The sequence below is a fragment of the Cyprinus carpio genome, chromosome A17, assembly GCF_018340385.1.
Source record: "Cyprinus carpio isolate SPL01 chromosome A17, ASM1834038v1, whole genome shotgun sequence".
Classification (NCBI taxonomy): Eukaryota; Metazoa; Chordata; class Actinopteri; order Cypriniformes; family Cyprinidae; genus Cyprinus; species Cyprinus carpio.
This window is the reverse complement of record NC_056588.1, coordinates 19290578-19316559: the sequence shown is the minus strand read 5'-3', so window position 1 is coordinate 19316559 and position 25982 is coordinate 19290578. Positions and strand designations below refer to the sequence as shown.

Here is a 25982-nt window from a genome sequence, read left to right as displayed (position 1 = left end):
TTGAATCATCCATTGTTTTTAAATTCCAATATTTTATATGAAGATAAGGAATTATATTTTAAAAAATGGATTGCAGCTGGGATAATTAAAGTAAGAGATATTCTGTATGAGGTTATAGATGGCTTTATACCATTGCAAGGCATAATAGATGAAATTGAGGGGATTGGGGAAGAGGTAGAGAGACGTACGGTGAAACAACAATTTGATCAAATAAAAAAAGCAAATCCAAAGGAATGGATAGAAGGAATAATAAAAGGGGATGAAGGACTGGGAAAGGTTGAAGTGTGTTTTAGAGAAAGTGAGAGTAAAATTTTAATTCAATTATGTTCTTTAAAAGTGTTTTACAATTTCTTTAGAAGGAGGATTTTTGTTCAACCAATAGCTAATGGTTTTTGGAATAGGCTATTCCCAGGGACTGAAGCTGATGACATTTGGGGGAATTTAAGAATAAGGTACATGGATCCAATGATTGAGAATCTTAACTTTCTCCTAAGACATAATGTAATTTGTACAAAAATGAGGTTATGTAAAATGAGGATGGAACAGAATGCAAGATGTGATGTCTGTGGAAAGGAAGATGAAGGGGTGCTACATTTGTTTTTATTGTGTTCAAATCTTCAGGAATTTATTAGGGAAATTAAATTGTTTGTAGAGGAAATCTTGGGAGAGCAAATTGAACAACAACTTGAATGGTATAAGGTATTTTTACTGGGTTTAAAAGGAAGAGGCAAAAATAAATATATTGTCAATTTTATTTTAAATGTGGCGAGGTATGCAATATGGGGTAGACGTAATGTCATGAAAGGGAAACAGGGTAATATTGATATGTGGGACTTCTTTAGAAGGAAATTGGAACGGAATATACAGATCCTATATGAATATTTAAGTATGAATGGGCAAACTGAGGGGTTTTATAATATAATAACTGGGAACAATGCGAGAGTTCTGCAATGCTTGAAAGAACATATGATAAATATGCCTGGATAATTGGGCTTGTAGGTGGGGGTGTCTAATGGAGGGTGAGACTCTATAATGAATATAGATGGAGTGAATATGATATGATGCGATATGTATTGGAAGTCATGTATATGTAAAATGTGAAATGATTGAATAAAAAAAAAAAAAAAAAAAGGTCAGGCCTGGTTAGAACTTGGATGGGAGACCGCCTGGGAATACCAGGTGCTGTAGGCTTTAGTTTTTTCGTCAAAATTGATCTAATATACTGCAGATTAGGGTTGCTGATCTTTGAATAGCACACATTTTGCAGCAGCCCTCGCTTACGGCCATACCACCCTGAGCGCGCCCGATCTCGTCTGATCTCGGAAGCTAAGCAGGGTCGGGCCTGGTCAGTACTTGGATGGGAGACCGCCTGGGAATACCAGGTGCTGTAAGCTTTAGTTTTTTCGTCAATACAGATCTAATACATTGCGTATTAGGGTGGCTGATCTTTAAATATCCCACACTTTGTAACAGCCCTCATTTACGGCCATACCACCCTGAGGGCGCTAGAGTGCTAGCAGGAAGTGAGGTTGCAGTAGTGGCTGAGAGTAGACTTACCATTTTTTTGTTAATTTTTTTGTTTGTTTAAAGTTAAGTGAAGTTTTTTCTTTTGTATGTTTATTTTTTTTATGTTCATACAATTCCCAGAAGCCTATTCTTTCTTTGTAGGGCCCGGGGGGGGGGGGGGGGGGTTATTTTTTGGAGTTTTTTTTTGTTTTGTTTTGTTGGTGTTTTTTTTTTTTTGGACGGATTACACGGAGATGAACATGGAAATGGCGGGAGAAAGACGCAAGGACTTTGACAAGGAAAACGCTACAGGACAAAGGCTTGGATACAATGAGGCAAAGAAAATTCCAATTTATTCAAAGGAAGCAACTGTAATTGTGGATCTGGCAGAGGTGAGAGATGGATCTGTGCAGGATATTATCAAAGAAGTGAATGAGAAAATTGGAGGAGGAAAGATTTTGGCAATAAGACAAAGACAAGGCAAAGAATTTGAGATCACGTTAACAAATGAGGAAGAGTGTAACAAGCTAGAGGATGGACTAAGGATCAAGCAACAATTTTGTGAGATTAGAAAGCTGCAAATAAGAGAGTATGTTGTTTCTTTTATACATTTGCCTGCATATATTGATGACCAGGATATACTAGATAAATTGGAGACATGGAGTGTAACTCCCTCATCCAACATTAAGAGAAGAACATATCCGGGTACTGAAATAGCAGATGGTACGAGATATGTAAAGGTCAAGTTCCCAAAGGAAGTTGTATCTCTACAATATAGCAGCAAGTTTGAGACGGCTGAGGGCACATAGTACTTTCGGATTATACACAATCGGCAGGTGAAAACCTGTAGATTGTGTATGGATCCAGGACATGTACTTAAAGATTGCCCAGAGTTTATGTTGTACCAATGCAAAGAGCAGGGTCACTTTGCAAGAAGCTGCAATGCAGTGAAGTGCCCGGAATGTAGAAAAGTGTTGGTGAGGTGCGAATGTTGGATGGAGGAGGGAGAAAATAGTAGTGAACGAGAAACGGATATGGTTGTTAATGTGAGTGGGCAAAAGCAGAGGGAAACCGAGATGGACAATGTTTTAAACAAGGAGATGGAAGATGGGGGACTGGGAGAGGAAAATGGAGAGGAAGAACATCAAGCAGACACAGGAGGAAATGGAAAAGAATTAGATGGAGAAATAACAATATCACATGGGACTGTGCAAAGGTCCATGGACATAAGCGAGGAACAGGAGGAACAAAAAAACAACGAGGAAGGTTATCAAGAGGGGAGAATGGAGAGAAAAGGAGAAGAGAAACACGGTGGACTGAGAGAGGACAATGGAAGAAAGAAACATCAGGGGGACACAGGATAAAAGAAGAAAGAACTAGATGGAGAAATAACAACATCGCAAGGGATTGTGCAAAAGAATATGGACATGAGCAAGGAACATGGGGAACAAAAAAACAACGAGGAAGGTTATCAGGAGAGGAGAATGGAGAGAAAAGGAGAAGAGAAACATAGGAAAGAAAGAATAAGAACTTTAAGGCAAGGAATATTAAAAGATAAGGAGGGTTATGAGAACAGATTTGATGCACTGAGAGATATGGAGGATGACTGAAAAAAAAAAAAAAAATGTTTTTATAATTTATTTTATATTGTTTTTATGTTTTTAAGAGTTGTTTCATTTAATGCACGAGGTTTAATGGATGTGGAGAAATGTGAAAATATGAGGGAATTATGTAGAGGGGTGGATGTATTTGTATTACAAGAAACTAATTGGAAAAATTATTGTGTTAAAAGGTTGCTGTGGAAATAGAAAAAGGAGATGAGAGATGTACAATATGTAACATACATGCTCCAAATGAAGAGGAAAAGGTGGAATTTTTTAAAACAATATCTGCAAATGTAAGAATTAACGAAAGGGTGATTTTAATTTAATGGGGGATTTTAATACGGTTTTTACAGAATTAGACTTAGCAAGTAATATGGTTTTTAAGACGGATAAGGGAAGGGAGGAGTTGAAAAAACTGATGGGGGATTTTAAATTGATTGATGTGTGGAGAGAAAGAAATAGAACAAGTAGACAATTTTCAAGAAGACAATTTGTTTTAAAAGAACTGAAACAAAGTCGGATTGAGTATATTTTATGTACAGAGGAAATGCAAGGGAATATTAATAATGTTTATTATAAACGAGTTGGTCTTAGTGATCATTCTCTCTTATTTTTAACATTAGATTCTTCAAGTGTGAAAAGGGGAGGGGGAGTGTGGGTTTTAAATGCAAAGGTTTTAAAGAGTAATGCATATCAGGAAAGTATTAAATGGATTGTGGAAGAAAGCAAAATTAATAAAATGTATAGGGAAGAGAAAAGAGAATGGTGGGATAGTGTTAAGTGGGAAATAAAGACATTTTCAATAGAATACAGCAAGAATGTCCGAAAAAAGTAGAAAGACAGAAGGAAACCGAATTAACAAAACTGCTGAACAATGAGTTAAGAAAAGGGGCGGAAAGCAATGGAAAAGAGGAAATTGAAAAAATAATAATGCTACAAGATAAATTAAAGATATTAGAAGAGGAAAAATGTAAGGGTGCAATTATAAGAAGTAAAGCAAAATATGCAGTAGAGGGAGAAAGATGCACAAAATTTTTCTTTAATTTAGAAAAAAATAGGCAGAGGGCTGATCTACTGAAGGAAGTCTTAAATAAAAAAGAGGGGAAATAGAAACAGGAACTAAAGAAATTTTGAAAACAGTAAAGCAATATTACATGGACATGTTTAAGGGACAAGGTATAGGAAAAAATGATGAGGAGTTTTTGATTAAACAAATTAAAGCTAAGTTAACAGGGGAGGACAGGATTTTTTGTGATGAAGAAATTAAGGAAGAAGAAATAGATATCAAAACAAAACATAAAAAACCTAAAGAGCCCTGGTGTGGATGGTTTGATTAATGAATTTTATAAAACTTTTAGAGAAATGTTAGTGCCAATTTTAAAAAAAAAATTTGAGAAGAAATTTTCAAGAAGGAGGTCTTGAGTGAAAAAATTAAAATAGGCATGATAAAAATGATTTACAAAAAAAGCGGTAATCCGAAAGATCTTAAAAATTTCAGACCTATATCAATGTTGAATACAGATTTTATAATATTAGCAAAAGTCTTAGCAAACAGATTAAAGAAGGTTTTACCAAAAATAATAAAAACGACAAGGAAACGTGCAAGGAAGGGATATAGCAGATGTGGTTAAAAGTATAAGGGACACAATTTGTTATATGAAGGAGAAGGCAAAGGGGGGATTTTTAATAAGTCTGGATTTAGAAAAGGCATTTGACAGGGTAGAGCATGATTTTTTATTTGATGTTCTTAAGGCTTTTGGTTTTGGAGAAAATTTTAGAAAATGGATTCGGATTTTTTACTCAGATGTGTTAACATGCATAAAATGCAATGTTTTTTTAACGGATTGTTTTCAACCAACAAGGTCGATCAGGCAAGGATGCCCACTGTCTGCCTTACTTTACTCGCTGGTAGCCAAGCCACTCGGTTTGGCTATTAAGGCAGACAGAGAAATCAAAGGAATACAAATAAAGAACCATTTCCAAAGAGAAGCAGTGTATCAGTATGCAGATGATACAACCTTGTTGGTAGAAGACACCCAAAGTATAGATAGGGCAATGGATATTTTAGGAAGATATTGTAAAGGGTCGGGAGCTAAAGTAAATGTGGGGAAAACTGTGTGCATGAGGATTGGGAGAGTAGAGGAAATACCGCAGCACATACAATTCAAGGAGGAAATGCAGCACATCAAGATTTTGGGGGTGTGGGTGGGTATGGATTCTAATAAAGCAGACATTTTGATTTGGGAAGGTGTTTTAAATGGAATTGGAAAAAGGCTGAGATTTTGGCAAGCGAGGGGAAATGGAAGGGCTAAGATTGCGTATAATACATTACTTGGAAACATAAAGGAGGGGGGACTGGGACTTTTAGATCCATTTTTAAGAATGAGAACACTGAGAATTAAAACAGTTCAGAAGTTTCTAGAGAGAAACAGTGATGTAATTTGGAAAAGTGTCATGGAATATTACCTGGAAAAATGGAATATGGGATGTAATATTTTATGGATGAAAATGAAAAGCTGGATGTTATCAGGTCTGCCATGTTTTTATGTGGAGGTTTTGCAATCATGGGGGGAATTTTTAGAAAATGTACTGATTTTACCTAAAGTCAAGTCAAGTCAAGTCATCTTTATTTATATAGCGCTTTAAACAAAAAAGATTGCGTCAAAGCAACTGAACAACATTAATTAGGAAAACAGTTTGTCAATAATAGAAAAATGACAGTTAAAGGCAGTTCATCACTGAATTCAGTGATGTCATCATGCAGCTCAGTTCAGTTTAAATGGTATCTGTGCAATAATTTGCAATCAAGTCAACGATATCGCTGTAAATGAAGTGTCCCCAACTAAGCAAGCCAGAGCGCGACAGCGGCAAGGAACCAAAACTCCATCAGTGAGAGAATGGAGAAAAAAACCTTGGGAGAAACCAGGCTCAGTTGGGGGGCCAGTTCTGCTCTGACCAGACGAAACCAGCAGTTCAATTCCAGGCTGCAGCAAAGTCAGGTTGTGCAGAAGAATCATCTGTTTCCTGTGGTCTTTTCCCGGTGGTCGTCTGAGACAAGGTCTTTACAGGGGATCTGTCTCTGGGGCTCTAGTCCTGGTCTCCGCTGTCTTTCAGGGCTGTAGAGGTCCTTTCTAGGTGCTGATCCACCATCCGGGCCTGGATACATACTGGATCCGTGTGACTGCAGTGACCATCTGACTTGGATACAGACTGGATCTTGTGGCCACGGTGACCTCGGAATAAGAGAGAAACCAGATAATACGAGCGTAGATGCCATTCTTCTAACGATGTAGCAAGTACATCGGGTGTTATGGGAAGTGATCCCGGTTCCGGTTTACCTAATTAATGCAGCCTAAAAATCCTTCAACGGATTTGGATATTAGAAGTGTATTAGTATGTTATGTGTAAGCCAGGTTAAAGAGATGGGTCTTTAATCTAGATTTAAACTGCAAGAGTGTGTCTGCCTCCCGAACAATGTTAGGTAGGTTATTCCAGAGTTTGGGCACTAAATAGGAGAAGGATCTGCCGCCCGCAGTTGACTTTGATATTCTAGGTATTATCAAATTGCCAGAATTTTTGAGAATTCAGTGGACGTGGAGGACTATAATATAACAAGAGCTCGTTCAAATACTGAGGTGCTAAACCATTCAGGGCTTTATAAGTAATAAGCAAGATTTTAAAATCTATACGATGTTTGATAGGGAGCCAGTGCAGTGTTTACAGGACCGGGCTAATATGATCATACTTCCTGGTTCTAGTAAGAACTCTAGCTGCTGCATTTTGGACTAACTGGAGTTTGTTTACTAAGCGTGCAGAACAACCACCCAATAGAGCATTACAATAGTCTAACCTTGAGGTCATAAACGCATGGATTAACATTTCTGCATTTGACACTGAGAGCATCGGCCATAATTTAGATATATTTTTGAGATGGAAAAATGCAGTTTTACAAATGCTAGAAACGTGGCTTTCTAAGGAAAGGTTGCTATCAAATAGCACACCTAGGTTCCTAACTGATGACGAAGAATTGACAGAGCAGCCATCAAGGCTTAGACAGCGTTCTAGGTTATTACATGCAGAGCTTTTAGGCCCTATAATTAACACCTCTGTTCTTTCAGAATTTAGCAGTAAGAAATTACTCGTCTCCAGTTTTTTATATCGACTATGCATTCCCGTTAGTTTTTCAAATTGGTATGTTTTCGCCAGGCCGCGATGAAATATAGAGCTGAGTATCATCAGCATAACAGTGAAAGCTAACACCGTGTGTCCTGATGATATCTCCCAAGGGTAACATGTAAAGCGTGAAGAGTAATGGCCCTAGTACTGAGCCTTGCGGTACTCCATACTGCACTTGTGAACGATATGATACCTCTTCATTCACTGCTACGAATTGATGGCGGTCATATAAGTACGATTTAAAACCATGCTAATGCACTTCCATTAATGCCAACAAAGTGTTCTAGTCTATGCAAAAAAGAATAGTGTGGTCAATAGTGTCGAACACAGCACTAAGGTACAATAGCAATAATAGAGAGATACAACCACGATCAGATGATAAGAGCAGGTCATTTGTAACTCTAAGGAGAGCAGTCTCAGTACTATGATACGGTCTAAATCCTAAAGGAAGGGCCCAGCTTTTAGAACAACCATTGTTTTTAAATCCGAATATTATAAGGGACGGTAAGGTCATGTATTATAAAGAATGGTGGGATTGTGGTTTGAGACAAATAAAAGATTTATTGTATGAGGTGATAGAGGGCTTTTTACCTTTACAGGCAGTTGTGGATACATTGAGAGAGGGGGGCAAAAGGGTGTGGAGAAGGAAGAAGGACAATATGAGGATTTAGGAGGGGAAGTGTTTGGCTGCAGTTTGGAGAGGAAGGCTCTCCTCCATTTTGTTTTTTTCTGTTTTTGTTTGTTTGTGAGTTTTTTTTTGGACTTTAGTTTGTTTTTTGTCGTTTGTCAGTTTTCAACCACCTAACAGCAGCATCTTGCTGGCTGGAGGGTGGTTGTTTTTGTTTAATTTTTTTTCCAAATGGACGGATTTTCTGGTATCAACTCGGAACTGGCTGGAGAGACACGAATGGCAGATGACAATGGACTGGCAGGAGGAACACGCACGGCAAACGACACTGGACTGGCAGGAGGAACACGCACGGCAAACGACACTGGACTGGCAGGAGGAACACGCACGGCAAACGACACTGGACTGGCTGGAGGAACACGCACGGCAAACGACACTGGACTGGCTGGAGGAACACGCACGGCAAATGACACTGGACTGGCTGGAGGAACACGCACGGCAAACGACACTGGACTGGCTGGAGAGACACGCACGGCAAACGACACTGGACTGGCTGGAGGAACACGCACGGCAAACGACACTGGATTGGCTGGAGGAATACGTAAGGCAAATGACACTGGACTAGAGAAACGACAAGGAGCTGGAATTGGAAAGGATCAAGGGGCAAGGAAAAGATTTGGTGAAAGAAAATATTTAAAGGAGGCAACAGTGATCGTAAGTACGGAGAACGTGAGTGGTGTGAGAGCAGAGGATATAATTAAAGCAATCTCAGAAAAAATTGGAAGTGGAAAGGTGTTGGCTGTAAGACCCAGACAAGGCAAAGAATATGAACTAACAATGGAACAGGAAGAAATGTGTGACAGTCTAATTGATGGATTGACAATAAAGGGAGTGGACTGTGAAGTAAAAAAGCTGCAAAATAAAGATTACGTTGTTTCCTTCATGCACCTGCCTGTCTACCTGGAGGATAATGAAATTTTAGATAAATTGGAAGGATGGGGGGTTTTCCCCATATCTAAAATCAAAAGAAGGTGTTATCCGGACACTGACATAGAAGACGGCACAAGGTTTGTAAAGGTGAGGTTCCCCAAAGAGGTGGCATCACTACCTTATAGTACAAGGCTGGAAACAGCGGAAGGGCCGCAGTACTTTAGGGTGATGCACAGCCACCAGGTGAAGACTTGTAGGCTGTGCATGAGCCCAGAACACCTACTGAAAGAGTGCCCAGAATTCAAGTGCTATAAGTGTTTGGAAAGGGGACATTTTGCACGAGACTGCAATGCTGTCAGGTGCCCGGATTGCCAAGAAATGTTAAATAAATGTGAATGCTGGATGGAGGGAGTGGTAGGTGGAAGGGAAGAACAGCAGGTAGACAGACAGGTGCATGAAGGAAACAACGATGAAGAAGGACATTGTGATGAAAGACAAGAAGAGGGACGAATTACAACCAAAGGAAACAGAGGAAGGAACAAACAACAGACAGGAAGGAGAAAGAGGAAAAGAAAAAGAAAATAATGATGAACAAATAAGAGAAGAGGACACACAATCGACACCGATGGACATATCTTCAAGTCATGGACAAAAAGGGAACGAACAAGACAAAGAAACTGACAACGAAGGAGAAATAGGTATGGAGGAGGATGAGAAGGAAAAGGTGGAGAGGGGGCAAATACGAAGAAGAGCGCTAAAGGTAAAACCAAACATAGGAACTGCAAGGAAAAAAGTGAAATGTTTAAACAGGTTTGAGGTGTTAAAGGGAATGAAGGAGGAAGACTGAGAATGATGGGTTTTAGATATTTATTATTTTTCTTTTTAATGGTTTTAAGTGTTGTGACTTTTAATGCAAGAGGACTTTTGAATTTAAAGAAATTTGAATATGTAAAAGAAAAATGTAAAGGAGAAGACATTATTGTGCTACAAGAAACAAACTGGAGAGAAAATGCAATGAATGATTATAAAAAGAGTTGGGAAGGGGGGATTTTATACAATAATGGAGATGGGAGGTTTGGGAGAGGTGTGGCTTTTTTAATGAAGGATGATGTTTTTAAAGCAAGTAAAATTTTATACAAAGATAAGATGGGTAAATGTATGGTTGTTGAGACAAAACATGAAGGAAGCGAATTGATTTTAGTAAATGTACATACACCAACGGAGGAGAAGGAAAAGAAAGAGTTTTTTAATGTTTTAAGAAGTATTGTAAAGAAGTATAAGGAAGTAATAATGATGGGGGATTTCAACACAGTTTTTAGTAAACAAGACATGGCAGAAGGAATGGTTTTTAAAACTGACAAGGGGAGAAAAGATTTAAAAGCATTAATGGCAGAAAATAATATGATAGATGTGTGGAGAGAAAGAAATGAAAAGAAAAAAGAATTTTCAAGAAGGCAAATAGTGGGGCAGTTTGTGTGCGAAACAAGAATTGACTTTATTTTATGTACAAGAAATGTGGAGAATTTTATAGAAAAGATTAAGTATGAAGAAACAAGTTTTAGCGATCATAAGTTGTTATTTTTTAAAATGGACTGGAATAAAGTGCAAAGAGGGCCAGGAATATGGGTTTTAAATACAAAAATGTTAGAAAATGAAGACTATGTTTTAAAGGTTAAAGAAATTATAGAAAAAGAAAAGAAAAATGAAATGTATGAAGAAGATAAGAGAATATGGTGGGAGAATGTTAAGTTTTTAATAAAAAAATTCTCAATTAAGTATTGTAGTCTAATACGCAAATGCAAAAGATACAAAGAAAAAGAAATAAAGGAAAGTTTGGAAGTGGAATTGAATAAAGAATATAAAGATATACAAAAGATTAAGGAAATGGAAGAAAAACTGAAAGAAATAGAGGAAAAAGAATATGAGGGGGCAAGGTTAAGAAGCAAAGCTAAATATACTGTGGAGGGAGAAAAATGCACAAAGTTTTTTTTTGATTTGGAAAAAAAGAGAGGGAAAGCTGAAACAATAAAAGAGATAAGAGGGAAAAATGGGGGAGTTGTAGAAGGGAATGAAAAGATTTTAGAAGAAATAAAGAATTTTTATGAAGATCTTTTTAGTGCAAGGGGTGTAGAAGAAAACAAAAAAAGGGAACTGTTGAATCGGATAAAAGTAAAAATCAGCAAGGAAGATAAAAAAGAATGCGATCAAAAAATCGGAGAAGAAGAGATTGAAAGAGCAATACAGCAGCTGAATAGAAAGAAAAGTCCAGGGATAGATGGTTTGGGAAGTGAATTTTATATATGTTTTAAAGAGATTTTAACAAAGATCTTAAAGGAAGTTTTTAGTGAAATTTTTGAAAAAGGAGAAGTTAATGAAAGAATGGGGATGGGGATAACAAAACTGATATATAAAAGGAAAGGAGAAAAGCTAGATTTAAAAAACTATAGGCCGATCACGATGCTTAACACAGATCTTAAGATTTTAGCGAAGGTTTTAGCAAACAGGTTAAAGGAAGTAATGCCAAGTATAATCGAAACAAACCAAGCATACGGAGTAAAAAGGAAGGGATATAGCGGACATAACAATGAGCATAAGAGACACAATATGGTACATGAAAGAAAAAAATGAAGATGGTTACGTAATTAGTCTAGATTTTGAAAAAGCGTTTGATCGGGTTGACCACGGGTATTTATTTGATGTTTTAAAGGAATTTGGTTTTGGGGGAGATTTTATCAAATGGATTAAGATTTTATATAAGGGTGCTTTAACGAGAATAAAATGGTAATGGGTTTTTAACAGAATGTTTTAAAATTACGAGATCGATAAGACAGGGTTGTCCGCTTTCAGCATTATTATATTCACTTGTATCGGAACCGTTAGGATTGGCTATAAAACAAAAAAGAAGGAATAATTGGAATTGAAATTGAGGAAAATAAGGCTGAGGGAAAGGTTTTTCAATATGCTGATGACACAACGATAATAGTAAAAGGAAAGGAGAGCATCATAGAAGTTATGAAGGTTGTAGAAGAATATTGTAAAGGATCTGGGAGTAAATTAAATGAAGAAAAGACGGTATATATGAGATTTGGTAAAGCAATTGTTTTAAGGGATTGTTTTAATTTTAAGGAAGTGGAAGAAATTAGGATTTTAGGAATTTTAATGGGAAAAAATGAGAGGAAAGTAAGAGATGAAATGTGGGAGGAACTAGTAACAGGAATAGAGAGAAGGTTAATTTTTTGGAAATTAAGAACATTAAATTTGAAAGGGAAGGTTTTAGTATTGAATGTTTTAATGGTATCTAAGTTATGGAATGTTTTATATGTGTCGGATATGCCACTGTGGACAGAAAAGAGGTTGAAGAAATGTTTTCTTGACTTTTTATGGGAGGGGAAACCAGCAAGAATAGCTTTTAACACAATTTTAGGGGCGACAGAGAAGGGAGGTTTAGGTTTAATGGATGTGGAACAGAGGAAAAATAGCTTGAGAGTGAAAGTAGTGAGGAAATACCTATACGTTGAGGCAAAACCAAAAAAGAAAAAGAAAAATAAATTTAAACATTAAACAAATGGGGGGATTTTAACATGGGGGATGGAATTTTATGGATGAAAACAAAGAATTGGATGACAGAACGATTACCAGAGTTTTATAGGGAAATTTTTAGTGCCTGGGGAAAATTTTTAGATAAAGTTGAGTACGATGCACATGGGAGAGAAAACATTTTAAATCAACCTCTGTTCTTAAACAAAAACATTTTAAAACAAGACAAAGAAATGTTTTTAAAGAAATGGATGGAAGTGGGGATAACAAGAGTGAGAGATGTGTTATATGAATTTAAAGAAGGGTTACCTTTACCAACACAATTTATTGTGGATGCAATGGAAGAGGCAAAAGAGGATTACAGTGAACAAGAAATAAAAAATAAATATGAAATCATTAAAAGTGCAATACCCAAAGAGTGGATTAAAAGAATAGAAAGTATGGAAGGAGAGCCAAAAGAGAAATGTATTTATGTGAAATTAGGGGAAAAACTTTATGATTTTAAGGAATGTACTCTGAAAATGATTTATTGTTCTTTTAGAGATGGTGTTTTTTAAAGAGCCGATTGCAAATGGATACTGGGTGCAGAAATTCAAAGATTTAAAAAAAGAGTGTATATGGAGAAACATGACGGGGAAATGTGTGGAAACAAAATTGGGATGTTTGGAGTATTTTATAAGGCATAAAGTGGTTTTTACTGATGTTATTTTAAATAAAATAGGAATGGAAGAAAACGCTCTGTGTAAAGTGTGCCAGGAAAAGGAAGAGGGGATTTTACATATGTTTTTATATTGTAGAGAACTGGAGGAATTTTTAAGGAAATGTAAATGTTTAATTAAAGATGTGACTGAGGAGTGGGATGAAAATGTAATGGAATGGAACAGAGTGGTGATGTTTGGTTGGGAAAAAAAGTGTCAAAACAAAAGTTTTATTAATCTGTGTGTAATGCTAATGAAAAGTGCAATATGGGAGAGAAGAACTGTGGCTAAAAAGGAAAAAATTGTGTTGGATGTTTGGACTGTGTTTAAAAGGAAAACAGAATCATATATTGAAAGACTGTATGTGTACTTTAAAGGTGTAAATATGTTAGACTCTTTTTATGATGTTTTTACCCCACAAGTTTGTTGTGTTTTAAACGATTTAATGTGGAAGTTGCCAGAAAGCGGAAGAGTTTTTTAAATTATCTATGTAAAGGAAAGATGTGTAATGTAGAGATGTGTAAAGACGATGTTCTGTATTTTCTATTGATTGTGCTTAATCTATTGTAATCTATTAATCTAAACATCTTAATAAAAAAAAAAAAAAAAAAAGCGCGCCCGATCTCGTCTGATCTCGGAAGCTAAGCAGGGTCGGGCCTGGTTAGTACTTGGATGGGAGACCGCCTGGGAATACCAGGTGCTGTAAGCTTTAGTTTTTTCGTCAAAATTGATCTAATATACTGCAGATTAGGGTTGCTGATCTTTAAATAGCCCACACTTTGCAGCAGTCCTCGCTTACGGCCATACCACCCTGAGCGCGCCCGATCTCGTCTGATCTCGGAAGCTAAGCAGGGTCGGTCCTGGTTAGTACTTGGATGGGAGACCGCCTGGGAATACCAGGTGCTGTAAGCTTTAGTTTTTCTCGTCAAAATTGATCTAATATACTGCAGATTAGGGTGGCTGATCTTTAAATAGCCCACACTTTGCAGCAGCCCTCGCTTACGGACATACCACCCTGAGCGCGCCCGATCTCGTCTGATCTCGGAAGCTAAGCAGGGTCGGGCCTGGTTAGTACTTGGATGGGAGACCGCCTGGCAATACCAGGTGCTGTAAGCTTTAGTTTTTTTGTCTATATGGATCTAATACATTGCTCATTAGGGTTGCTGATCTTTAAATAGCCCACACTTTGCAGCAGCCCTCGCTTACGGCCATACCACCCTGAGCGCGCCCGATCTCGTCTGATCTCAGAAGCTAAGCAGGGTCGGGCCTGGTTAGTACTTGGATGGGAGACCGCCTGGGAATACCAGGTGCTGTAAGCTTTAGTTTTTTCGTCAAAATTGATCTAGTAAGTGTTTGGCTGCAGTTGGGAGAGGAAGGCTCTCCTCCATTTTCTTTTTTTCTTTTTTTGTTTGTTTGTGAGTTTTTTGGACTTCAGGTTAGATTTTTTTGTGTTGTTTGTCAGTTTTAAACCACCTAACAGCAGCATCCTGCTTGCTGGAGGGTGGTTACCCCTTTTTTTTTCTTTGTCTTTTTTTTTTTTTTTTTTTTTTTTTTCTTACAATGGACGGATTAATTGGTAATGACACAGGACCGGCTGGAGAGATACGAATGGAAAATGACACTGGACTTGGCGGAGAGACACGATCGGCAAACGACACTGGACTGGGAAATCGACTACGAGCTGGAAATGGAATGAACCAAGGCACGAGAGAGAAGTTTCATCAAAGAAAATATCTAAAAGAGGCTACAGTGATTGTGAATGTAGAGAATGTGATCGAGGAGAGAGCGGAGGATATTATCAAGGCTGTATCAAAAGAATGTGGATATGGGAAAATCTTAGCACTGAGGCCAAAGGCAAGGAAAGGAATACGAACTGACTATGGAAAAAGAAGAAACATGTGACAAATTGACTGATGGACTGATGATAAAAGGAGTGAACTGTGAGGTTAAAAATCTGCGAAATAGAGACTATGTTGTTTCCTTCATGCACCTGCCCGTCTATCTTAATGACAATGAAATTTTAGCAAAATTGGAAGGATTGGGAGTTAATCCAGTTTCAAAAATAAAAAGAAGATGCTACCCGGGCACTGACATTGAAGACGGAACAAGGTTCCTACGGGTGAGATTCCCCAAAAAAGTGGCATCGTTGCCATATAGCACGAAGCTGGAAACAGAGGAAGTGCCGCAGTATTTTAGGGTGATGCACAGCCATCAGGTGAAGACCTGTAGGCTGTGCATGAGCCCGGGACACCTGCTTAAAGATTTTAAGTGCTACAAGTGTGAGGAGAGGGGACACTTTGCAAGAGATTGTAATGCTGTCAGATGCCCGGGTTGTCAAGAAGTTTTAAATAAATGTGAATGTTGGATGGAGGGAGAGGAAGGAGGTGTGGAACATCGGCTGGACGGACAGGTGCATGAAGGAAACAGCTAGGAGGGAAGAGAAACTGATGAAGGACAAGAGAAAGAAGGATTGCAACAAAAAGAAGCAGAAGGAAGATCGAGCAACCGAGAGGAAGAAGGAAGAAAAAGTGAATGATGAGGATAAGGTACGGACAATAGAACAGGACACCCAATGGACGGATATTGAAATATCGGACAGTTTTAAAAATCTTCTGGATAACGTGGAGAGAGTTGGACAAGGAGTGGACGATCAAAACAAAGAAATGGTGAAACAGTGAAGAAGAAACAAGGATGGACAACATGGAAAAAGACAGAGGGGGGAGAGGACAAATAAGAAGGAGAACATTAAAGGTAAAACCAAATGTGGAAAATGCAAGGAAAAAGATAATGACAAGTGTAAACAGATATGAAGTGCTAAGAGGGCTGGAGCGAGAAGATGGAGAATAATGGTTTTTAGGTATTTATTTTTCTTTCTTTTAATGGTTTTAAGTTGTGTTACTTTTAATGCAAGAGGACTGATGGACATGGGAAAATTTTAAAGAATGAAAGAAAAATGCAAAGGCGAAGATGTTATTGCTTTGCAAGAAACAAACTGGAAAGAGAGTGTAATGAAGGACTATAAAAAGAAATGGGAAGGGGATATTTTATATAACAATGGGGATGGAAGGCTTGGAAGAGGAGTGGCGTTTTTAATGAGAAAAGATGTTTTTAATGCAAGTAAAGTAATATATAAAGATAAGATGGGGAAATGTATGGTGGTGGAAGTAAATTATTGAAGGATGCGAACTGATTTTAGTGAATGTACATGCACCAACAGAGGAGAAAGAAAAGAAAGAATATTTCAATGTTTTAAGAAATATCGTAAACAAGTATAAGGAAATAATAATGATAAGGGATTTTAACACAGTTTTTAGTAAACAAGACATGGCAGAAGGAATGGTTTTTAAAACTGACACGGGAAGAAAAGAATTAAAAGCATTAATGTGAGAAAATGATATCATCGATGTGTGGAGAGAAAGAAATGAAAAGAAAAAAGAATTTTCAAGGAGGCAAATAGTGGGGCAGTTTGTGTGTGAAACAAGAATTGACTTTATTTTATATACGAGAAATGTGGAGAATTTTATAGAGAAGATTAAGTATGAAGAAACAAGTTTTAGCGATCACAAGTTTTTATTTTTTAAAGTAGACTGGAGTAAAGTGCAAAGAGGGCCTGGAGTCTGGATTTTAAATACAGAGGTTTTAAAGAATGAAGATTATGTTTTAAGTATAAAGGAGATCATTGAAAACGAAAAGGGAAATGAAATGTATAATGAGGATAAGCGAATATGGTGGGAGAACGTGAAATATCTGGTAAAAAAGTTTACAATATCGTATTGCAAGTTAATTAATAAATGTAAGAAAAATAAGGAAAGAGAGCTAAGACAAAACTTGAATAAGGAACTGGATAAGGTGGAAAAAAGCATAGAGAAAATAAAAGAAATAGAAGGTAGACTGAAGGAAATGGAAGAGGAGAAATATGAAGCTGCAAGATTAAGAAGCAAAGCAAAATATACAGTGGAGGGGGAGAAGTGCACAAAGTTTTTATTTGATCTAGAGAAAAGAAGAGGAAAAGCAGAAATGATTACATTTACATTACATTTACATTTAGTCATTTAGCAGATGCTTTTATCCAAAGCGACTTACAAATGAGGACAATGGAAGCAATCAAAAACAACAAAAGAGCAATGATATATAAGTACTATAACAAGTCTCAGTTAGCCTAAACACAGTATACGTAGCAAGGGCTTTTAAATAATATAATAAATAAAAAGAAAACAGATAGAATAGAAAAAGAATAGAGCAAGCTAGTGTTAGAGGTCTTTTTTTATAATTGTATAATAAATGAAAAGAAAATAGATAGAATACAAAAAGATTAAAAATGTTTTTTTTTTTTTTTTAAATAGAATTAGAATAGTGAGTGAAAAAGTTAGAGGGTTAAATAAAGATGGAAGAGATGTGTTTTAAGCCGATTCTTAAAGATGGCTAAGGACTCAGCTGCTCGGATTGAGTTGGGCAGGTCATTCCACCAGGAGGGAACATTTAATTTAAAAGTCCGTAAAAGTGACTTTGTGCTTCTTTGGGATGGCACAATCAAGCGATGTTCACTTGCAGAACGCAAGCTTCTAGAGGGCACATAAGTCTGAAGTAATGAATTTAGGTAAAGGGGTGCAGAGCCAGTGGTGGTTTTGTAAGCAAACATCAATGCCTTGAATTTTATGCGAGCAGCTATTGGTAGCCAGTGCAAATTGATAAACAGAGGTGTGACGTGTATTCTTTTCGGCTCATTAAAAATTAATCTTGCTGCCGCATTCTGGATTAATTGAAAAGGCTTGATAGAACTGGCTGGAAGACCTGCCAAGAGAGCGTTGCAATAGTCTAGCCTGGACAGAACAAGAGCTTGAACAAGGAGTTGTGCAGCATGTTCGGAAAGAAAGGGCCTGATCTTCTTAATGTTGAATAAAGCAAATCTGCAGGAACGGACAGCTTTAGCAATGTGGTCTGAGAAAGTTAGCTGATCATCAATCATAACTCCAAGGTTTCTGGCTGTTTTTGAAGGAGTTATGGTTGATGTGCCTAACTTGATGGTGAAATTGTGATGAAACGATGGGTTTGCTGGAACCACAAGCAGTTCTGTCTTGGCAAGGTTGAGTTGAAGGTGATGGTCCTTCATCCAGCAAGAAATGTCTGTTAGACAAGCTGAGATGCGAGCAGCTACCGATGGATCATCAGGATGGAATGAGAGGTAGAGTTGAGTGTCATCATGATTAAAGAAATAAGGGGCAAAAATGGGATAATAGTAGAAGGAAATAAGGAAATTTTGGAAGAAATAAAATCATACTATGAGAACTTATTCTGTACAGAGGGAGTAAAAGAAGGAGAAAAAGTTGAATTACTCAAGCGAATAAAAGCAAGAGTAGGAGAAGTGGACAAAAAAAGAGTGTGATGATGAAGTAAGTGAAGAAGAAATAAAAAGAGCAATAAGTGGATTAAACAAAAGTTTTTAAAGATTTTTTAACCAGTATCTTAAAAGAAGTATTTGATGAGATTTTTAGGAAAGGTGAGATGAACCAAAGAATGGGAATGGGATTAATGAAGCTGATATATAAAAGGAAAGGAGACAAAGTGGAGTTAAAGAACTATAGGCCTATAACGATGCTTAACACTGATCTGAAGATTTTATCAAAAGTTTTAGCTAACAGACTAAAAGAAGTGATGCCCAGTATAATCGAAAACAAACCAAGCATACGGTATTAAAGGAAGAGATATTGCGGATACAACAATGAGCATAAAAGACACAATAAGATATATTACTGAAAAGAAGAAAGATGGTTTTATAATTAGTTTGGACTTTGAGAAGGCTTTCGACAGGGTAGAGCATGATTTTTTATTTGGGGTTTTAAAGAGTTTTGGTTTTGGAGGGAATTTTATTAAATGGGTTAAGATTTTATATAAAGGTGCTGTAACGAGAGTAAAATGTAATGGCTTTTTAACAGAGTGTTTTAAATTAACGAGATCAATTAGACAGGGTTGCCCATTGTCGGCACTTTTATGCTTTAGTTGCAGAACCACTCGGATTAACAGTAAAACAGGAAGGGAGAATAAAAGGGATAGGCATAGAGGGAGGAGAGAATAAAATTTTTCAATACGCTGATGATACTACGCTAATGCTACAAGATCTGGCGAGTGTAGGGGAAGCAATGAAAATAGTAAAAAGATTTTGCAGGGCATCAGGGGCTAAAGTGAATGAGGACAAAACGGTATACATGAGATTTGGGGGAACTGAGGTTTTAGCTGGGCACTTTAATTTTAAGGAAATGAAAGAAATAAAGATTTTAGGTGTTTTAATGGGGAAGGATGAAACGAAAGCAGAAGGAACTATGTGGGAGGAGATTTTAGGAGGGATCGAGAGAAGGTTGAATTTTTGGAAATTAATGTCCTTAACTTTGAAGGGGAGGGTTTTAATCTTGAATGTTTTAATGGTTTCTAAGTTATGGCATATTTTATATGTGGCATCAATGCCGTTGTGGACAGAAAAAAGGCTGAAAAAATGTTTTTTAGATTTCTTATGGGAAGGGAAGCCGCCAAGAATAGCATACAATACTTTAATAGGAGCAGTGGGGAAGGGGGGACTAGGGCTAATGGACGTGGAGCAAAGAAAGAACAGTTTAAGAGTGAAAATGATAAGCAAATATTTGGATGAAGGAAACAAGGCGCCATGGAAGAGAACAATGGAATATTTTTTAAGTAAATGTGGTAATTTTAATCTGGGGGATAACGTTTTATGGATGAGAGTGAAAAAATTTATGACAGAGGGGTTGCCAGATTTTTATCAAGAACTGATGGGTGCGTGGGGGAAATTTTTAACGTGTGTGCATTTTAATACACAAGGAAGAGAGAACATTTTAAACCAGCCTTTATTTTTAAACAGCGGCATTGTTTATGAAGGGAAAGAGGTCTTTTTTAGGAAATGGTGGGAGGTGGGTATCACAAGGGTAAGGGATGTTTCATATGAATTCAAAGAAGGATTTTTACCAGTACAGTACGTTGTTGACATGATGGAGGAGGCAAAGGAGGATTTTAACAGACAGGAACTGATAAAGAAATACGACATAATTAAAAAGGCAATACCTGGAGAATGGATAAAGAGAGTGGAAAATATGGAAGAGGCCAAACAAGAGAAAGATGTGTATGTAAGACTGGGGGAGAAACTGTGTGCTTTTAAAGAGTGTACTGTAAAAATGTTTTATTGTTTTTTTAGAGATGTGGTTTTTAAGAAACCTGTAGTAAACGAATACTGGCTACGGATTTTCAATGGTGTTAAAGAAGATAACATATGGGGGAACATAAATGGGAAAATTGTACAGACGAAACTGGAGAATTTGGAGTATTTTATCAGGAGCAAAGCAGTGTTCACAGATGTGATTTTAAACAAAATTGGGATGGAGGAAAGTGCCACATGTAAAGTATGCCAGGATTCAGACGAAGGGTTTTTACATGGTTCATAAATCCATGAAGCCTTGTGGGGCCTGCCAAGTACCCCAGTGTGGTGGGCAGCGTAAGAGGTACACGCCCTCCAAAGACAAGGCTGCTGAAAGTAGCCAAAAAATATTTACCTATTGCCCAGCAACTAGGAAGTCTACCACTTCAGGTTTTGAAGGTGTTGTGTTCAACAGTTTTGAACACTTCAAAAGTGTAGTAGAAAAGGAACTAAAAAAGAAAAAAACTACAACTACATCTGCAACTACATCCCCCAAATCACAATAGCAGATTTCTGGGGTATGGTTTGGACTTGGTTCAGACCTGGATTAGATTTCCCCCTTATTTGGTCCTGGTTTAGACATGGTGTGGGTTAGTCAGAATTACCTGTGCACAGAGATTTACATGTCCTCAACATTATTTACACTTTGTGGGTTAAAATGTACAATGTTCAATTTGTCATGTTATTTATATTCTCATTATAAGGCTAAAATATAAGTCATATTTGCTACTATATCTGCCTCTTATACCAATTCGCCGATTCATTATACACCATCTATAAAACACATACCTATTTTCTCATAGAAAAAAAAAGATGTGTTTTTAGTGAATGTAAATATCTGCTTAACATTGCATACTTTTGCACTGCATTTCCTCATCCCCTTGTATATATTGTATGTATATTGTATATTGCTCAGTGTGTACATAACTTATTAGTACCTATTTTGCTATATTTTACTTTAATTTACTTTGCTAAATGACTTAATAATTAATGTTAATTCTATTCTGTTTACCTTGTTACCTGTGTTATTATTGTTGTGTTGTTTATTTATTTCTGATATGTAGATATATATTGTTGAACAAATAATAAAAAAAGAATGTTTCCAAATATATGATTCCTCTCACTGCTGTTTTCCCATTTGTCCACTTGATTTGTCCACTTCATGTAAAGACTGTCACATGAAACTGTATTGAGTATAATAGAGGCTGAATTACTTACCAGTAAGGTAAAGATAAAGTATTTTTCTAAAATTCCATAAAGGCCCTTTTATTTGTACATTTTACATGCTCCCTACAGGGCGAATAGGGCCTATAGAGTGAATAATATCTCAGATATGAGCAAATTACACTTTGTTAAAGTAGCCTAATATAGTTTCTAAGATTTTTTCAGTGATCTTGCAAACACTGTAACTACAAGTCCCAAGTTTATTTGTAAAGTGCTTCCATTCATACTTCAAACAGATATGTGCAAACACATTTGTTAAATTACTTGTGTTTTATTGTTTTAATTGAAGACATTACGTGACAATTCCCGCTTCGATGAAAGTTCAGCTGAGTCCACAGCATCTGTGCCATAACGGTGATTAACTGAGAAAAAGTAATCTCGTCCTTCTTTTTCATAAATAAATAAATAAATAAGCAAAAAGTAAAAGGCAAAAGTCAAGGTTGCGGTGACGCACTTTGAGAGGAAGCATACTACGCGGGGGTATATTTTTGAATAATTTAAAAATAGAAAAGTTGTGTTTATGGTTTACGAAAATAAATAAATAAATAAATAAAATTTGGTATTGAGCTGATAAAACGCTCTCGTCCTTAATCAGTTTACATATTTAAAATAAACAATCAAAATATTAATCAGTTTATATAAAATAAACACAGTCAAAATAAAAAAGTATTATATATCTATATTTATACCTATATATTTAGGATTTATATATATACTGTACACTACCAGTCAAAAGTTTTGAACAGTAAGATTTATAATTTTTTAACGATTTATTTTCTGCTCAATAAACCTGCATTTATTTGATCCAAAATACAGCAAAAGCAGTAATATTGTAAAATATTTTTACTATTTAAAAAAAACCCTGCTTTCTATGTGAATATAATTTAAAATGTAATTTATTGCTTTGATTTCAAAGCTGATTTTTTAGCATCATTACTCCAGACTTCAGTGTCACATGATCCTTCAAAAATCATTCTAATATTCTGATTAGCTGCTCAAAAAACATTTCTTATTATCATTATGTTGACAACAGAGAACAATGAACATGAGAACAATGATCATGAGAATGTGTTTTTGTGTTGTTAAATGACAGAAATCTTAACTTCCAATTAATTAATCAATTAATTAATTCTTAACTCCCCAAGAAAAATTTTACTATTTTATGGCCCATGTGTTTTAATTAATAGGCTAATAATGAACCACACACTATCGTTTTAAAGAAAGAGGAAATCCAAAGACAAATTTGTCATCGTACTGTTTTATCGTATAGCCATTTTTAAAATAATAATAATGAGCGACAAACTAAGCATTCGTTTGAAGTAAGGGGAAAATCCAAAAACATTTTATTTATTCGTTAAACGCGGGTACCTATGTCTTATTTGTTCTGTTAATAAAAGTTTTATGTTTAATATAACCTTAAGCATTAATTTTGTTCCAAGAATAGGAAAGATCTAACGTTAAAGATCAAAATAAGCGCTGCAGATGCGAGAATGTGAGATTGGTTGCTGTTGAGGTAGACACTCTCGATCTTTCTCTGCTGTATCTTGCAATGGCTGCAGAAATGGTCATTAATTCTTGATTTGGGTACAGCACAGACATGTTACAGGTAATAATATGATCAAAAAGTCATGGCAACAAACGACTTACCAAGTCAGTTTAAGTTGAAACGACTTTCACAATCAATTTGAGTCAACTTAATTCACGTTTTACTGTTGCTTATTGTCATTGTAGCCTAAGGCTACTTGTTTTTCTATTAATTTTAATGAATATACAAAATAATAAAACGAGTTTTATTTATTTTTTGCTACAAAATTTTCATTTATTTATTTTTAACACGGCTGCAGCACCTGCTATACACCCCTACGTCCCGCAGTAATGTATATATGTGTGTATAGCAAATTAGGTTAAAAGACAAATATTAATAAGTAATCATAACTTGTTATAATTAATTGTAATACTATTCAGAACATGTACTCAAAATCTGCATGATTAGGGACTCATTAGTAAAACAACATACAACCTTGAGTGCGATACAAACAAGACTTTATCAATTACACTATAATTAAGTGCACTTAGCATAAAGGACACACACACACACACATGTATGTCTTGACCATTTGAATAAACGTATCCTGATACAGTTTGTTGAGGCTCCAGTTGATTTGGATGTTGTCTTGATGAGAGATAACCAGCTGAATTCTGATGATCTTTGGTGAATGGAAAGACAAGAACGCAGCCTGGCACTTAGAGTGGATTTTAAAGATTATTTGTTAAATAAGTGTGTGTCTGCTCGGTCCTGGTTTTACCAGCAGCACCAAATCCATATAATTCTCCTCCCGCTTAATTTGATATCTTTGTATTTGTATTTTAATTTTATTACAAGTGTTGTGATTTGTACTGTTTTATTTTTATTTTTTGCAATTTTGTTTTTAATACCTTCCATACTTTAGATCCAGCAGAGTAGTGGGAATGAGGCAGCAAGCTGCCTGGACCAGGTGGGAGATCTCATGGACAGACCTGTGGCGCTCAGAGCCACACTGTATTAAGCTCCTGGTATAAGCCATCAACAATATTCTTCCCAGACCATCTAACTTGCACCAATGGGGCCTAGCCGATACACCACTCTGCCCCCTGTGCCAGAAAAAGGGGACACTGGAGCATATCCTATGCTGCTGCCCAAAGGCACTAGGGGATGGTTGGTACTGCTTGAGAAACCAAAGACAACACCTAAAGCAACAGCAGGACTACTTACAGTTTTTTACAATCGCCAAGACAGTTTTTTAATACATTTAACAAGTTTCCTAAACTCTTAACACGGTTATCACAACATCCGTCTTTGTAGGCTATACAATTAACACGTTTCTTGTTGCTTTGATACAAAATGCATACAGTTAACACCAATTTAAAATGCTTGAACTTTTTTTACACACAAGCTCAACCAAGACCAAAACAATGTAATAATACAAACAAATTTACAAATGCTTTCACACTGTATGTCAGAACAGATAACATCATGTTCTAAACATAACTTATATAGGCTAAAGTCAAAGTGAACAGCTGTTCATATTGTGAATTGAAACACAAATATATTCCCTGTATTTTATTCCATTGCTAATGAGAAACAGCTTATTGCAGTTATGCAAATATATAATTGATTCCCATCTAGGAACCACACTCAGGTGTTGAGGTTTTTTCAATCGCATGATCTAAAAGAGGACTCTTTGGGCTGATCTTGTGTGGAAAAGGAACAATATAGAGCAACACAAAGAAAGAAAGAAAGAAAGAAAGAAAGAAAGAAAGAAAGAAAGAAAGAAAGAAAGAAAATGCCTGCGAAAAAGAAAGAAAGAAAGAAGAAAGAAAGAAAAAAAAAAAGAAAGAAAAAAAAAGGAAAAATGCCTGCACGAGGGAGAGGAAGATGAATACCATCACAAGGAAAAGGAGAAGGACAAAGAAAAGGACAAAGGACAAGAACATGGCAAAGAAAAAAAACAAAGGAAGAAAGTGGGGCAAGGTAGAGGGAGATGAGTTAGAATGCGTGGTGGCACTCAAAGAAGGACCAGTGCTAGGGTAACTGATCAAATAAGAGCTACTTTCATTGACCATGTCATAAACCACGGGCTATCCTACAGAGAGGCTGGTGAATGAGTACAGCCAAATCTCAGCCGGGACACAGTGGCATCCATTGTCCATATTTTCAGAGAAACCAACAGGTGGGATATTGTTTCTCCTACAGCAAAGTGTAAATAATTTTACCATTTACTGTATTAGAGTGATTGTATGCCGCCGGTCTCTAATATGTAGCTGTATTTTGTCCCTCTAAGGATTCAACGTCTACCTCTCTTAGGGGGCAGAGGAAAGCTCTTGAATGAAGAACAGGAACTTGCTATTGTCAACATGGTGATTGCTGACAATGAAATAAAACTGAAGGACATTCAGTCCAGAGTTGTAGAGGACAACCTTGTCTTTGGGAACATTGCAGCAATCAGCATAACATCCATTTCTCGGACTCTAGCTAAACACAGAGTCCGAATGAAACAACTATACAAAGTTCCTTTTGAAAGAAACAATGAGCGCATCAAAGAACTCCGTCACCAATACATCTAGGTAAGGTTATGCAATACAGTCATTACTGTACTATACACAGTGTGTTTTGCAGTAAACTACTCTATAAACCTGGAGTACATTAGAACATACAGTAGATATACAGTACAGCACAGCATTTACATACACTGTGTCTAATTACTTTCAGAGAGTCATGGAGTTGGAGGCCAATCAAGTCCCACATGAAATTATCTATGTTGATGAGGCTGGCTTCAACTTGGCGAAAAGGCATCGCCGTGGGAGAAACATACATGTACAACACTGACTGCCTTCTCCTGTTTTTAGAAGACCTGCACGAAAGACTGGTGCCAGAGGTAGAAAGGGGACAGGTGGGAGACCACTTGCCAATATATGTTATCACATGGGACAATGTAGCATTC

At 36.6% G+C, this 25982-nt stretch overlaps 4 non-coding genes across 4 annotated transcripts; all 4 read left to right on the top strand.

Annotated features, from left to right (window-relative positions):
- The first annotated feature begins 1275 nt into the window (after positions 1–1275).
- On the top strand, positions 1276–1394 carry LOC122148310. Its single transcript, XR_006162255.1, has one exon. It is a non-coding gene; the product is annotated as a 5S ribosomal RNA (ribosomal RNA).
- A 12478-nt stretch (positions 1395–13872) lies between these two features.
- On the top strand, positions 13873–13991 carry LOC122148326. The gene has a single exon (XR_006162271.1). It is a non-coding gene; the product is annotated as a 5S ribosomal RNA (ribosomal RNA).
- An 85-nt stretch (positions 13992–14076) lies between these two features.
- Positions 14077–14195, top strand: LOC122148424. Its single transcript, XR_006162368.1, has one exon. It is a non-coding gene; the product is annotated as a 5S ribosomal RNA (ribosomal RNA).
- An 84-nt stretch (positions 14196–14279) lies between these two features.
- LOC122148340 lies at positions 14280–14398 on the top strand. The gene has a single exon (XR_006162285.1). It is a non-coding gene; the product is annotated as a 5S ribosomal RNA (ribosomal RNA).
- Positions 14399–25982: the final 11584 nt, after the last annotated feature.